This window comes from Trematomus bernacchii, unplaced genomic scaffold (assembly GCF_902827165.1).
Source record: "Trematomus bernacchii unplaced genomic scaffold, fTreBer1.1, whole genome shotgun sequence".
In the NCBI taxonomy this organism is placed as follows: Eukaryota; Metazoa; Chordata; class Actinopteri; order Perciformes; family Nototheniidae; genus Trematomus; species Trematomus bernacchii.
This window is the reverse complement of record NW_022987720.1, coordinates 7,197,550-7,212,337: the sequence shown is the minus strand read 5'-3', so window position 1 is coordinate 7,212,337 and position 14,788 is coordinate 7,197,550.

Here is a 14,788-nt window from a genome sequence, read left to right as displayed (position 1 = left end):
ATACAGGGTACAGTGATGGGTTAATGCTTTACAGTTTGTCACAAATCTCAGTGCACTGTGATACGCAGCATCTAACTTGACCAGGCAATTGGCAGGTGCATTCATATAAATCAGATCACCATAGTCCAGCACAGGTACGCTGCTGAGCCTATTTACTGTGCATACAACACACCTGGCACAGTTTATTGTTATTATATTGCCACACTGTACACTATTGTAATGTTGCCTGTCTTGACTGGAAAATAAAATAGAAACAAAAGCACTGTACAAAAGATCATCTTTATTGTCAAAATGTTTACAATTTACACGTTGTTCAGATGCCTCATAAAGCTGGGTCGCCGGTAAGGCAGTCCATTCGTCCCTGTACTCATTACTTTCACAAAGGTTATGTAATATGCAACATGCTGCCACCTGGAATGTGATCTTGTCCATCTTGCAGTCGTTTCTTTTCATCAAGCACCGCCACCTTCCCTTCAGTCTGCCAAAAGCGTTCTCCACCACCACTCGTGCTCGGCTTGTTTTGTTATTGTACGCAAGTTGCTCAGGCTGCATTAACTCAGTTACAAAGCTGTATAACATGAGCACAACTTCAGTCGACTCCATCTCCATCATGTCTGAGGTCGGAAGGTAAACAACAGACGCCTAATGTACAGCGAGTGGGTGGGCGTCGCAGTATACACGGGAAGTTTTTCTTCTTCTTCTCTTGTTTTGTAGCGGATTGCAAACAACTTTAAGGTGCATACCGCCACCTACTGTACTCGCCGTGAAGTGGTTTGTGGCCTGCCAGTAAAGCCAAAGCAGAAGAAGAAGAAGTGACGTCAGCGGCTCATTTGCGTAATCTTCCCTCAGGGAAAAGTACTCCGGTGTGAACGCGATCTGTACTAAGTGCCCTGGGGTTAAAAGCGCCGGGGCTCTTAGTGCCGGAACTAAGTACAGGAAAGTACTTGGTGTGAACGGGGCTTATGTGTTTGTTTCTACTGTGTGTCTCTCTCTCTCTCCAGCCTGCAGCCTGGCCCTGCAGTCATTCCCTGCCGGAGTGTTGCCGTGAACGGTTTGTTGCGTGCCGCTCTAGCTTTTTGCCAGCATATTCTTTGACAACTTTGCCTGCTTTTGCCTCACACTCATTTGTAGTGATGGCGAGATGAAGCCTTATGAAGCTTTGAAGCTTTCCAGCCAATTGGTTCGCAAAAGGGTTCATCTCATGAGGCTTCATCATGGGCTTCATTTGAACACAAACCCCCCTGTTGGTCAAAGTGTGTAAAACAGGCAGATTGGACATCTCAAGTGTGCTGTATCTCATACCGAGTTCCCAATGAGTAAACCCTTAGAATAACTCTAAACAACGAACATAAAATCATATTTTCATCTTAACAATATTGTTTTTATTCCAGTTGAATGATTGTGATTGGAAAGCCTAAGGAGGCTGGTAAACATTGCAAAGAGGGATTTGTATTCCTTAATATTCATAAACGTAACCATGTTGTAGCCTGAGAAAGGCTAAACCATATCAAAGAATACATTTATTAACTACATTATCTCATTTAGCTGTAGCTTTTATAAACAACAAAAAATATGTATTGTTCAGTCGTTGAACCAGGGACCCTGCGGTCGTGAGTCAACTGCTTTCCAGCTGAGCCACAGCACACACGCTGAATCTCCCTGAAAACACTGCATCATATTTATTCCTGTATTTATTCATTTATTTATTCATGTTTTTATTCCTACATTTATTTATGCTTGTATCTATTTATACTTATGACATGTTCCGACCTCTATATAAGTGAGGGTCTAAGCTCTTTTAATTCCATCGTGTCACCACCGGGCCCGGGTACAGGAGGGGTAATATGGTTCTTATTATACATCCATGGGTATTATAAGCGTTGTGGTTCAACTGTTCAACCGATCTGAATCGCTTCCTGAAGCAGTCACGTGGTATCGACAGGCAGCGAGGCTTCGTTTGTCATCGATGACGTCACTGGCCCAAAACGATACAAGCCTCGATACATGCTTCACAAAAAGCTTCGGGGATTACTCGACACACGCTCCGAAGCCTCAGCGCAATACGTAACATCACTACTCATTTGTATGTCTCTCCCAGGAGGAATCCAAGGCCTTCCACACTCCCAAGTCCAGCCAGGCCTCTCTACCCACCCTGGAACAACTGTTTCCCACTGCCGCCATAACCAACCTCCACTCCCAGCTCCCCTTTTCTAATAAACAAATGTTACTTTCACCAGCTGATTCCGACACGGACAGTGACTTGTACTAGCTGCTGGTCACATTTATATAAAAAAAAAGACTTCTGATAAATTGGAACGATAAAGCACGTTATCCTACTCTAAAATAATAACATTCTGGCAACATAAAAAAATCTAACTTGCAGCTGAAAACGTTTTAAGAATAGTAGGGCATAATGTTCTAACAATGTTATCAAAAACATTTAAAAAAGGTTATTACCAAGCATTTTAAGAATGTGTTTAGAGAAAGTTATCCTACCTTTCAGAAGAACATTCAGGGAACCAAAATAAAACGTCCAGCTGAAAATGTTTTAAGAATAGTAGGGCATAATGTTCGAACAATGTTATCAAAAACATCTTAAGAAGGTTATCAAAAACATCTTAAGAAGGTTATCAAAAACATCTTAAGAAGGCTATCACCAAACATTTTAAGAATGTTTTTAGACAATGTTATCCTACCTTTCAGAAGAACATTCTGGGAACCAAAATAAAACTCCCCACTGAAAACATTCCTAGAACAGTGAATGGTAACATTCTCAGAATGTTTTTAGAACCAAAAATTTCTAGCCGGGCTACATTAAGTTTTAGAGTTTGCACTAAGTGTGTGTGTGTGTGTGTGTGTGTGTGTGTGTGTGTGTGTGTGTGTGTGTGTGTGTGTGTGTGTGTGTGTGTGTGTGTGTGTGTGTGTGTGTGTGTGTGTGTGAGGGTGTCAGAGGATGGCTGCGCTTCTCTGGCCTCAGCTCTGAGCTCCAACCCCTCCCATCTGAGGAAGCTGGACCTGAGCTACAAACATCCAGGAGACTCAGGATTGAAGATGCTGTCGGATGGACTTACTTATGGACACACTCAGGTATGGACAGACAGACAGACAGGAAATGAGGTATGGACAGAAGGGAGTCAGCTTTATGTCTAACATGAGATATGACTAAAAGTTTATGAAGTTGATTCTGACTTTGTTTCCTCCCGTAGGACGGACCACGTTGGACAGCAGAGACTGAGACCTGGTGTGAGGAAGTGTGAGTATTCTTTACGTTTTATTCCTGAGAACTTAGCTCCATATGTTACACACATTGTTTACAATTAATGCAACTTAAAGGTGGGGTAGGTAATTTTGGAGAAACCAGCTCGAGTGCGCTAGAATTTGAAAATACACAGCCGGAAAAAATCTGCCACTTCCTTACAGAGCCCCTCCTCCAACACACACGAACGCGCACATGACCAATGAGGGCACGAGATAAGTTTGTGCACAGATGGAAGGCTGACAGGCAGGTAGGCCATCCAGTTATTTTAGCCGGGCTGGCTAAAATGATTGGTCGTGCTTTTTACAGCACCACGGCTTCCACAGATGACATTTTTTAATGGATTTTTTGTCAAAGCACTTAAAGGGGACCTATCAGCAACATGCACTTTTGTACGTCTTTTATACATGAATATGTGTCCCCGGTGTTCCAGGGAACTCACCAAGTGTCAGAAAACACAACCCTCTCTATTTTCCTCCATACCCAAATCTCTAAAAAAGGGGCTGCAACGGATCTGATAAAAACTGATCCAGATTTGAACACTTCACTGACGTCACAGAAGTGGTGCTACGGCTATTGGGCCAACTCTCCACCTATCAGGGGAATGTGGGGTTGGGCCACGGCCGGCCATTGCCGCTCGAAAGCGCTGGAAACGCTGTAGTACATATGCCAGGCCTGTAAGTGGCGCTGTAGTCTGCCACAAAAGCAGCGAAGAAGACTTCCCGCCCATAGTTACCATGGTTACCCTTCTGTTTATTCTCCGCTGTGGCTTTTTTTCTCCCTCCCCGAGGCAAGCGTTTGTTCCTGCTGCTTTAATTCAATGCAATCCCTCCCCGTCGAGGCAAGCACTGTAATTATCTCCGGTTAGTCCACCAGCAGATGACAAACACCCACCTCTCCGCCTCTTCCAAGGAACGAGGGGACCGTGCGGCAGAGTTTCAGTTTCAGTTTCTTTCGCCAGTCAAGATGTCCGTTAAAGTTTAAATCTTCCGGACAAAATTAGAAAAGTGCCGGTCAAAGGTCTTCTTTGTTATTTATTGAGCTCGTTACGAACCCACTAGGGATGAGTAAGTTAACACACACCAGATGGATTTGGTAAGTATTATAAATCGGATTTAATGAGCAACAACAAAGGTGTACAACAAAAAGGGAGCAAAAGCCTAAGCTAAACAAAGAAGCCAAAAGGGCGCAGTTCTACTGCTAATAACAGAAAAAGGACTCTAAAACATGAGCCTAGTTATCACACCTGAGATCACTTCCAATCAGCACTAATGGAAGGAGCTGCAGGAAAACACAGCTAACAAAAGAAACTAAACCCACTACTTTAAACACATATATCAACACTCGACAGTAAGCACATATATCAACACTCAACACACGACACTAAGCACATATATCACACCAAACACAGTCTGTAGTGTCCACGACACAAGAGCAAAAGGTATGAGGCGTCTGATTGCAGCAGAGCCTCCCGAGTGATAATTGTCCCCAGGCTTTGTAGTAATCTCCGGAAGGTGTGCTCTGGGATTGCACGGGGATTGGAGAGCGTCGGGCCCGGCGTGCTCCAATCAGCGTCTTCGGAGGAGGACCAGGAGATGACAGCCAACGACATTGGGGCAACCACACAGCTCATTTACATATTACACACAGCTGCAAACAATCTCAGACAGGTTAACGAGCAGACAGAAACAGCAGCCGTAACAGAGCTTTAAAACAAATGAATAACGACTCTATAGGCAGGGGTGCACATAACTTTTTATGGGAGTTACTCAGATGAGTACCAGGAGACAGGGTTTGGTACTCACCCCACAGGAAGCGTCGTTTCAATAAGTGTATTCCTCCTCACTGTCCTCCTCAGTGTCTTCCTCACTGTCCTCTATTTCCACTTCTTGTATGGTAGAGGATGATGCTGCAGATGCACCTCCCTGTTCCTTTTTATGCCTCCGATTTGCCGTCTCCATCCACAGGTCAACAGCTGTCAAGTTGCAAGGTGGCCTCATATTTCTGAAGAATGTTGCAAACGGTTGTGTTGCCAAAACTGTGAATTCCTTGCATTTGCTGAGGCCAAGTTGAAGGATCAAACACTAAGAAGTGATCAGATGACTTGAGGGAGTCATATCTGACTTCAAACTCTTCAATTAACCCCCTGAGTACGTTTGTCTTGTCCCTGTCAGCATCATCATTAGAAACAGTGTGTGTCCTCCTGTAGTGGCCTTCAGCATCGAGCAGAAGTGTGAACTGTCCAATGGCCACCATGAGTTCATCCTTACATTCCCCAATGGTCAGTTTTTCCTTCTGAAACCTAATGGATGTGATCTTCAAAATGTTGCCAATGTCAAGCATGTTGGCCAGAAAACAGTGAAAACGCTCAGAGCATATATGCTTTAAGTCATTGTTATCACTTGTAGCCAGTTGCATTTTAATGGCTGGCAATAGTCTTGATATTTTTAACAGTGTTTCATGCCTCCACGCAGACCATCTGATATTGTGAAACTTACCCAGTTTCACAAAGGGGATCCCATTTTCATGACACAATTTCTTTAGCACAGCAGTGTGTTTTGCTCCACCTTTCTGTAAATAAAACTGGAGCAGCTTGACCACAGATCGATTAAAAGTCTCACAGTAAGGAACGTTGCGATCAGCTGATTTGGCGCAGTTCTCCAGTGTGTGCGCGGTGCACAGGATGTGCACAAGCGAGTCTCCCACCGCAGCCAGTCGGCGTAGTTTTGGCACAACTCCGTTGTACACACCAACGTTACAGCAGCCCCGTCTGTGCACACAGAGACCAACTTTTTCTTCCAGTCATCCAAGCCTGCCTCCTGGAAAAGCTTCACCAGTCCGTCTGTTATGGCCTGCGCGGTTCGGTCAGCACCCAGTTCAATTAGTCCAAGAAAGTCCGAAGTAAACTCTCCGTTGCTGGACACGGACACGATGTAAACAATCTCCTGCTCGGTTCTTGTGATGTCCTCAGATCCATCAAAAAGTAGCCCCCAAAATTCAGCAGACTTCAACTTTAGTCTCAACTCCCCACTGATAGTTTGCGCAATGGTCTGCATTATTCGTGTCCCCCCTTCACGTGAGTGATATGCGCCTCCGATATTTACTCCTAGCCGCTTCAGTAAAGGAATATCCTCAGCATAGGAAGACATAGGACGTGCATGTTTAGCTTTATGAAAGGCGAGGAGAAAAATATTACACAGGGCTTGCCGTTGCTCTTCATTCAGCTTGCCTTGCCATCTAGCAAGTGGGGTGGTTGGATAGTTCTTCTGTCGTAGCTTGTTTATTAGCAATAACTTGTGCCACATTAACATGCTCCTTGCTCTTTTCATGTTTTTCAAACAAAGGGTGGTTGAAATTTTTCGAGCCTGTATAAAACGTACCCGTTTTGTCCGCTAGATGTGGATGCGAGCGGCATATTTTGCACCACATTTCAGTGCGCTCATCATCGGCATCCAGCCACGGCACGTCTTGGAGCCACTTAACAGAAAATAATCGTTTCTTCGGCTCTGGCTCGGTTTGTTGTTTCTTTGCAGGTGGCGAAACGCCAAAGTAGTTGCTCAGTGTTTTTTGTTTTTTCGACATGTCTACTCCATTGAATTTTTACATGAAACACGTGTACACCAAATATGTTTTGATTTGACCAGGTACACAAAGGTGCGCAATGACTCACGGGACGTTACGCATTCCACATTTTGGACGCGCATGCGTACCTGCGTACCAGTTATGTGCACCCCTGTCTATAGGCCTATAACAATATAATAAAACACGGAGGACGGAGATCTTTTTTTCTCCCCCTCTTGACTTGAACAGAGCACGGCTCCCCTCTCCTGCAGGGGGGCGTGGTCAGCTGCAGCTCACAGAATCAGCCCCGTAGACAGCAAACAGCACATGGAGCGAAATGAGGCATGGCTAAAATGCATGATCTGTTTGGTATTTTGAAAACAGAAACGTTTAAATATACCTTATATAGGTATGGCCCTACAATATATCATTTAAATATAGCATGATAGGTCCACTTTAAGATATTCATTGCTATCGGGATGTTAAGAGCATTCCATGGAATATAACAAAAAGTGTATCTCGAGCCGGTTTCTCAAACTTACCTACCCCACCTTTAACGTCATGATATATACACGCTCAAACATATTATTTGCACACAATGATTAATCTCAACCGCTGTCATTCTTACACAATCATAAACACTTTTGGCACTCTCGCTAACTCCCCTCTCTTTTCAGTCACACTAATAAAGTGCAAACTGTTCACTACTAAAGTGCTGAGTGACATTACTACTGTGCAAAAAGAAGTTGTTATTTAAAGTGCAAACCCACATGTGCAATATTACAAGGGCCCAAAGCCGTCAGTCCATAGTAATGAAGTTACCTTTGTTACATCCAACTCTTTTAATGTCCTTTTTGATTATTGTTACACCAGGTCTTGTCAAAACCTTTATTCCATATTCAATATCCATTACTAAACAAAACAGCAATTCTACTCCACTACAATTCAGAGGTTAACCTGGTATTTTTACTCCACTACATTTATTTTAGTTACTTTGCAGATTCTGATTAATGATGTGAAATATAAACAACCCTTAAATCAGGCTTTAGTTACACCTGAGTAAAATTCAGGGAAAGGTGATTGTCAAGTGCCAACAATCAGGAGAGATATTTGATAGTTGCTGCTTGAGAAGACTAAACATTTATCTGCAGATCCCTATAAAGTATATTCATTACTCGTTATTCTCTACTAATAGTTAATTAAAGACTGTATATAATGGCTATTTTGCATATCCCTTTCAAGATTTCAAGATTTTCTAAGGTTCATTGACATATCATATACACAACTAATTCAATAACGTGCTTTAACCACTAGGCGGTGCACACAAGGTACACACAGCCATAATAACTTTGTATTATTAGTGTAGGACACTTGTGTATGTCTAACATCTGAAGATGTGTAGTTTTATTCATGTTTTCACATAATTGTACAGGATATTGCTATATTATTTCACATGTTTTACTTCTAATATCTGATTTGTAAAACATCACAGACAGAAAGGTATATCCGTCATTTAACATTAAGCGATTGAAATTCTGAATCCATAGATGTGTCTCCCATCACCCAAATCCCCTGACTATTCTCTCAACTCAGTATTTACATTCTTATATTCAAAGAAAATCAGTAATATCTTTAAAAACGACAAGTCCTTTTATATCAGCTGCAGCTGATATAAAAGGACTTGTCGTTTTTAAAGATATTACTTGGTGTACAGTAAATATAACCTATCTACCAATTGGATCAAATATAAAAGTCAGCCGAATTAGTATTGATACTGCAAGGAGACGTATTGTGTGAAAAGAAATGTAAGATGTTGTTTAATTGCTGATATAGTTATGATCCACGTCACGTTTTCAGTTTTGGCGGCAGTGCTTCCTGTTTGTTCAGAAGTCTTCTCATCAGGGCTCTATAAATACAGAACTACGGCAGATATGTCATATTTAATGCAGCCGAACCGTGTATTACAATGCCGTTATGTGATGACCTCCAAAGAGAAAAGCAAGCAAACTCGGAATAAAGTATTATTTTATTTAAAAAAAATGTTTTCACATCATCAGGAGTCCGGTTAACTAAAATGTCCGTGCGGAACAATACCCCCAACCCATAGATCCGTGGGTGAATAATGTCAATCACCACATTACACACATCCCTTCACATTTACATTTTAATTTACATTAAAGTATTTCGTGAGGCCTTCTAAAATGTTTTTAAATATAATTAGGGTTGTAGTTGAAGAGTTTGTAAATTGCGTTGCCTGGCAACGCAATCGCACAACGTCACGTCCGTTAATTCCACATCCACACCTCCACACACATGGATTAACATCGATTTAATACATTAATGTAGCCTTTGTTTCTGCTAAAAGAGGTGTCGACCGAGTGTGACGATTAAAAAATAAATTAAAAACATCTAATTTTGACAATAAAAACCGACCAATAGGCGCGGTCGACCATTTGCTTGGCACTTCCGGGTATTTCTCCACTGGTTGGGCCATGTTAACAATACCGTGTAACTGTCACGTTTGAAGGGACGAAACCGTGACATATTCACGTCTCCCAGCATGGTAGATCGTCACATGTTCACGTCTTGCCGTGATACCGGGTTGAGTAGAAGTGTTAGGGGATCAGTTGGACCTGCATTTTAGTATGTTTGAGTTGAGAAGAGCAATTATTAGTGCTCGTCAAACCACTCCTGGGAAAGATGGTGTTTGTTACAAAATGTTGGAACACATGACAGATAACACTCTAGTCATTGTGTTAAGGTTGTTTAATAGGGTGTGGGATTCTGGCCAACTTCCTTCAGTGTGGAAACAAGCGATAATAGTGCCCAACCTAAAGCCAGGGAAAGACCCTTCAGATCCATCTATATACAGACCTATTGCCCTGACATCTCATTTATGCAAAAATCATGGAAAGAATGGTTACAGAAAGGTTAACATATATCTTAGAAAGTAAAGCTCTGTTGTCCCCATATCAAAGTGGGTTCCGTAGGGGTCGGAATGCAATGGATTCTATATTGTGCTTAGAATCAGACATCAGGAAAGCACAGACCAACAAGGAAGTAGTGATTGCAGTCTTCTTTGATATTGAAAAGGCTTATGACATGCTCTGGAAGGAAGGACTACTAATCAAGTTAAAATCATTGGGAATTGGTGGTAAAGCATATCATTGGGTTATGAATTTTTTACTGGACAGGAAAATACAAGTAAGAGTAGGTGCAGAATATTCAAGTGTTTATGCTGTGGAAAATGGTACTCCGCAAGGTAGTGTATGTAGTCCGTTGCTGTTCAATATAATGATACATGACATTTTTAATCAAGTTCATCCAAGTGTGGGAAAATCTTTGTATGCAGATGATGGGGCTTTGTGGGCAAAAGGCCGCAAGTAGCACATGTTGGAAAGAAAATACAAGCTGCAATAGTTGAAGTGGAGAAATGGACAAATAAAGGGGGATTCAAACTGTCAGTAGCTAAGACGCAGGTCATTTGTAAAATGGTATGAGCAACCTCTTGAACAGGTTAATACAATAAGATTTATTGGTGTTTGGTTTGACGGAAAGCTAACATGGAGCAATCATATAGGAAAAGTTCAAAATAAATGTAAAAAGGTCAACAATGTACTTCGGTGTTTGGCGGGACAGGAGTGGGGAGCGAGTAGATCATCACTTCTGAATATATATTGGGCACTCATGAGACCTGTAGTAGATTATGGGTGTATAGCGTTCATGGCAGCAGCAGAATCAAACCTTAAAAAACTGGATGTCCTACAAGCTCAGGCCCTGAGAATTTGTAGTGGAGCTTTTAAAACATCTCCAGTATCAGCAATACAGGTGGAAATGGGAGAAATGCCTTTAAGGATAAGAAGAGTTAAGTTAATGTTGGCATACTGGGTAAACCTTCAGGGGCATTGTGATAGTCATCCTGCGAAAAGTATTTTGAAAGACTGCTGGGATCACAATGAGTCACATTTAACAAGTTTTGGATGGATTGGCGATGTTAAAGCAGCAAGTATAGGTTTGAATAAAATACAGTATTACCCCACAGTTCCAATCTCGTCCATTCCACCCTGGTTATTCCCATTGCCAAAGGTAGACCTCAATATACAAAAAGAGTTGAAGGAAAAGAAAGAAATACTACCAGTATGGCGCATAGTCCAGAATTATTTTGCAAGATATCACTCAGACTCAACAATCATATTTACAGATGGCTCCAAAGATCCAGAGACAGGGCGTGCAGGGGCAGCAGTTTATATCCCAGTGAGTAATACACATATAAAGAAAAGGGTAACAGACCATGTGTCAGTATACACCACAGAGTTGTTGGCATTGGTGTTGTCAATGAAATGGATAGAGGAGAAAGAAATACATAATAGTGTAATTCTGACATCTGACAGCTTTTCAGCATTATCGAGTATACGATCAGGCAGATCTTCATTTAGAATGGACATAATAAATGAAATATTTCTAATTTTATATAAAATGCAAATCAAAGGCATAGCAACTCGTTTCATCTGGGTTCCTGCTCATGTTGGTGTGGAGCAGGGGTGGGCAATTATTTTTTCCATGGGGCCACATGAGAAACTGAAAATATTGTGGAGGGCCGGGCCAAAAGGCTGAACTCAATTCTGCATAATATTAATTGTATTTCTTTATAAAAAGCAGTAAATAGCATTGTTTTGACAAGCTGGTAAGAGTATATGTTATAGTTAAGCAATGAAAAAGTGAGGTTGCCTTACAAAAAAATGTCATTTATTAAATCAAATTTCCCAAAACAATGGTAAACAAAATGAACGTTTTTCACCATTTGTGACTCATATTAGTGAACATTTTCAGTCACATTCACTCAAACACATTTTGAGTTTCATTTACTGTTGGAAAGAGGTTCTTAGCATTCTAAAGACATCACAATATTGTCTTTGTACTCCAAATATTAAGCAAGATACATCATATTGAACTGTCACTAAACATCACTGAACTGTGATTTTGAGAAAAAGGCTTCCAAAGAAAGTGTCCCAGTTCACTGCTAGTTGGTGCCTTTACATGACAACATTTGTAGTCTAACCACCTCATTTGGTGTTTTTAAGTTCTCTTTTCTTGTTCAGTGAGAGAAATCTAGTCTCTGCTGGGCTTTAACGAGTGCATCAAAGTCAGGTTGAATGTCTGAGGTGGAGATGCGAAGCACAGCTGACAGATGATCATCAGTGAGAGAGGATCTATACCTGGATTTCGTAAACTTCATAATTGAAAATGTTTGTTCACATATGTATGCGTGTCCATGCACTCGTTTACCTCCGTGAACAGATCGCTCCCTGTCGTCGTCCCTTTCATCGACCGCATTGCTGCCAGCTCCTCCGTAATCTTGAAGTCCGGTGTTATCCCGCGGACGAATACGAGTAACTGGGCTGTGTCGCGGACATCACAGCTCTCGTCCAAAGCCAAGGAGAAAAAGTCGTAACTTGCCACTTCACGTTGCAGCTGAAGCTCCAGATTCCCCGCAATGTCCTCGATCCTTCTAGTCACGGTTCGCCTGGACAGCGGGACTTGCTCAAATGCGGCTTTTTTTTTCAGGGCATATTAGTGCTGCAGAGTCCACCAAGCACTCTTTGACAAACTCCCCCTCCGAGAACGGCTTACTGTTTTTAGCAATTTTGTGGGATATCACAAAGCTGGTCATGGTTGCTGCATCACTGGATGTGTGAAGCTTGGTAAAAAAGCCTTGCTGCTTTTGCAGCTTAGCTAGCAAAGCTTCCGATGTCCGCGCCCTTTCAGCGTCAGTCAAGTTTTTATATTTCTCCGCGTGTTTCGTCTCGTAATGTCGACTCACATTGTACTCCTTAAACACGGCGATCTGCTCCCCGCAAACTAAACACAACGGTTTTACCTCCGACTTCAGTAAATAAATACTTAGCAGTCCAATTTTTGTTGAAAACCCTGCATTCAGCATCTACCTTTCTTTTTTTAGCGGACATTTTTTTGAGGGCTAAAGTCGTCTTGTGACAAGGATCCAATAATGTGCACGTCTTGATATACGTATTGCGTCATTATGCACGTGAATAAAAAACAACTTCAAAATAAAAGCAATGCAGCTTTAGTCCATGCATGAGGTAAAGTTAGAAAATATGTTTATTTTGTAATTTCCAATTAGCCTTACACGGGCCGGTTAGAGTCAACCAAAGGGCCGTATGTGGCCCGGGGGCCGTACGATGCCCAGGTCTGGTGTGGAGGGTAATGAACAGGTGGATATTCTGGCCAAACAAACACTCAGAATTATGAACATAGACATAGAAGTTCCACTTAGCAAAGCGGAGGTTAAAACATTCATACATAAATATGCACAAACAACATGGCAAGACCATTGGGACCTTAGTGATACAGGAAGACATCTTTATAAAATTCAAAGGTATGCGGGGGATGGAAGGAAGGTGGGGTTTAAAAGAAGGGAGGAAAATGTCATTTCTCGGATGAGAATAGGTCATACAGGGCTCAATCATACATTAAGTAGCCTATAATAGGAACGCATCCAACCGGAAAGTGTATACACTGTAGCCAGCCAGAAACTGTTGAGCATGTTTTACTGCTTTGCAGGAAATATAGTAGGCCTAGAGAAATGTGCTTTTCCAGACACTGAAGAAAGCAAAATTCCATGACTTGTCGCTATCAGGGCTGTTAGGGAAAACATCAGGCAATATGTATTGTGAGATTATTACGTTTCTAAGAGAAATTGATCAATTTAAAAATAATCTAGAGTTTTGGTTCTTTATTTTATTTTATTTATTTTGTTTATTGTTTTCTGCATAGTCTCTTGTTCACACTCCAGTCCAGTTGTGTGGTATGCACCTACAAGTTGTTTGCCAACCACCAATAAACACCGAAGAAGAAGAAAAAGAAGAGAAGAAGAAAAGAAAGAAGAAGAAGAAGAAGAAAAGAAGAAGAAGAAGATAGAAGAAGAAGAAGAAGAAGAAAAAAAAAAAGAAGAAGAAGAAGAAGAAGAAGAAGAAGAAAAAGAAGAAGAAGAAGAAGAAGAAGAAGAAGAAGAAGAAGAAGAAGAAGAAGAAGAAGAAGAAGAAGAAGAAGAAGAAGAAGAAGAAGAAGAAGAAGAAGAAGAAGAAGAAGAAGAAGAAGAAGACACAAATTCAAAGTTTCAGGGGCGTGGGTTTGGATGGACAAGTAAAAGGAAAAATAAGGACATACGGCATGCATGAGTTAGAGTTTTCACCATCAAATCCATTCAGTAGTGTACCCCCATGGCTTTTTCCAATAGTAAATATAGATGTGAGTATTGTAGAAAAGAAAAGAGAGTGGCAAATAAATGAAGTAGGATTCAAAACAAGTTTGTACCTCAGGAGTAATTATCACAATTACCTCAAAATATACACAGATGGTTCTAAGAACAAGGAAGAGTGTGTCGGAATTGGTATATCCCAGAATTTAAAATATCGATATCAAAAAGAGCGTCAGACCAACTTTCAGTGTACACAGCAGAAATGCTGGCAGTAGTAATAGTATTACAGTGGGTGGAAGAGGTCAGACCAGATAGGGTGGTGATATGCACAGATTCATTATCCAGTTTACAAAGCATACAGTCAACAACAACTGCCAGAGAAGACATACTCATAGAAATCAATCACAGCCTGTTACGACTTCACAGAAGCGGCATAGATCTGCAGTTCTGCTGGGTGCCTGCTCATGAGGGGGTGAAAGGGAACGAGTGTGCTGATAGATTAGCAAAAAGTGCACTACAAAAGGAAATCACATTACCAGTTAAACTTGGAAAAGGAGAAGGAAAAGCAGTAATTAAGAAGAAAGGGATGGAGATCTGGCAGAAAAGGTGGGAGAAAGACCAGAAAGGCAAAGAGTATCATCAAGTGCAAAAGACAATTACAATTAATATTTATAAAGAAAGAAATAGAAGGGAGGAAATAATGATAGCTAGGCTCAGACTAAATCACACTGCATTGAATGGTACGCTGTATA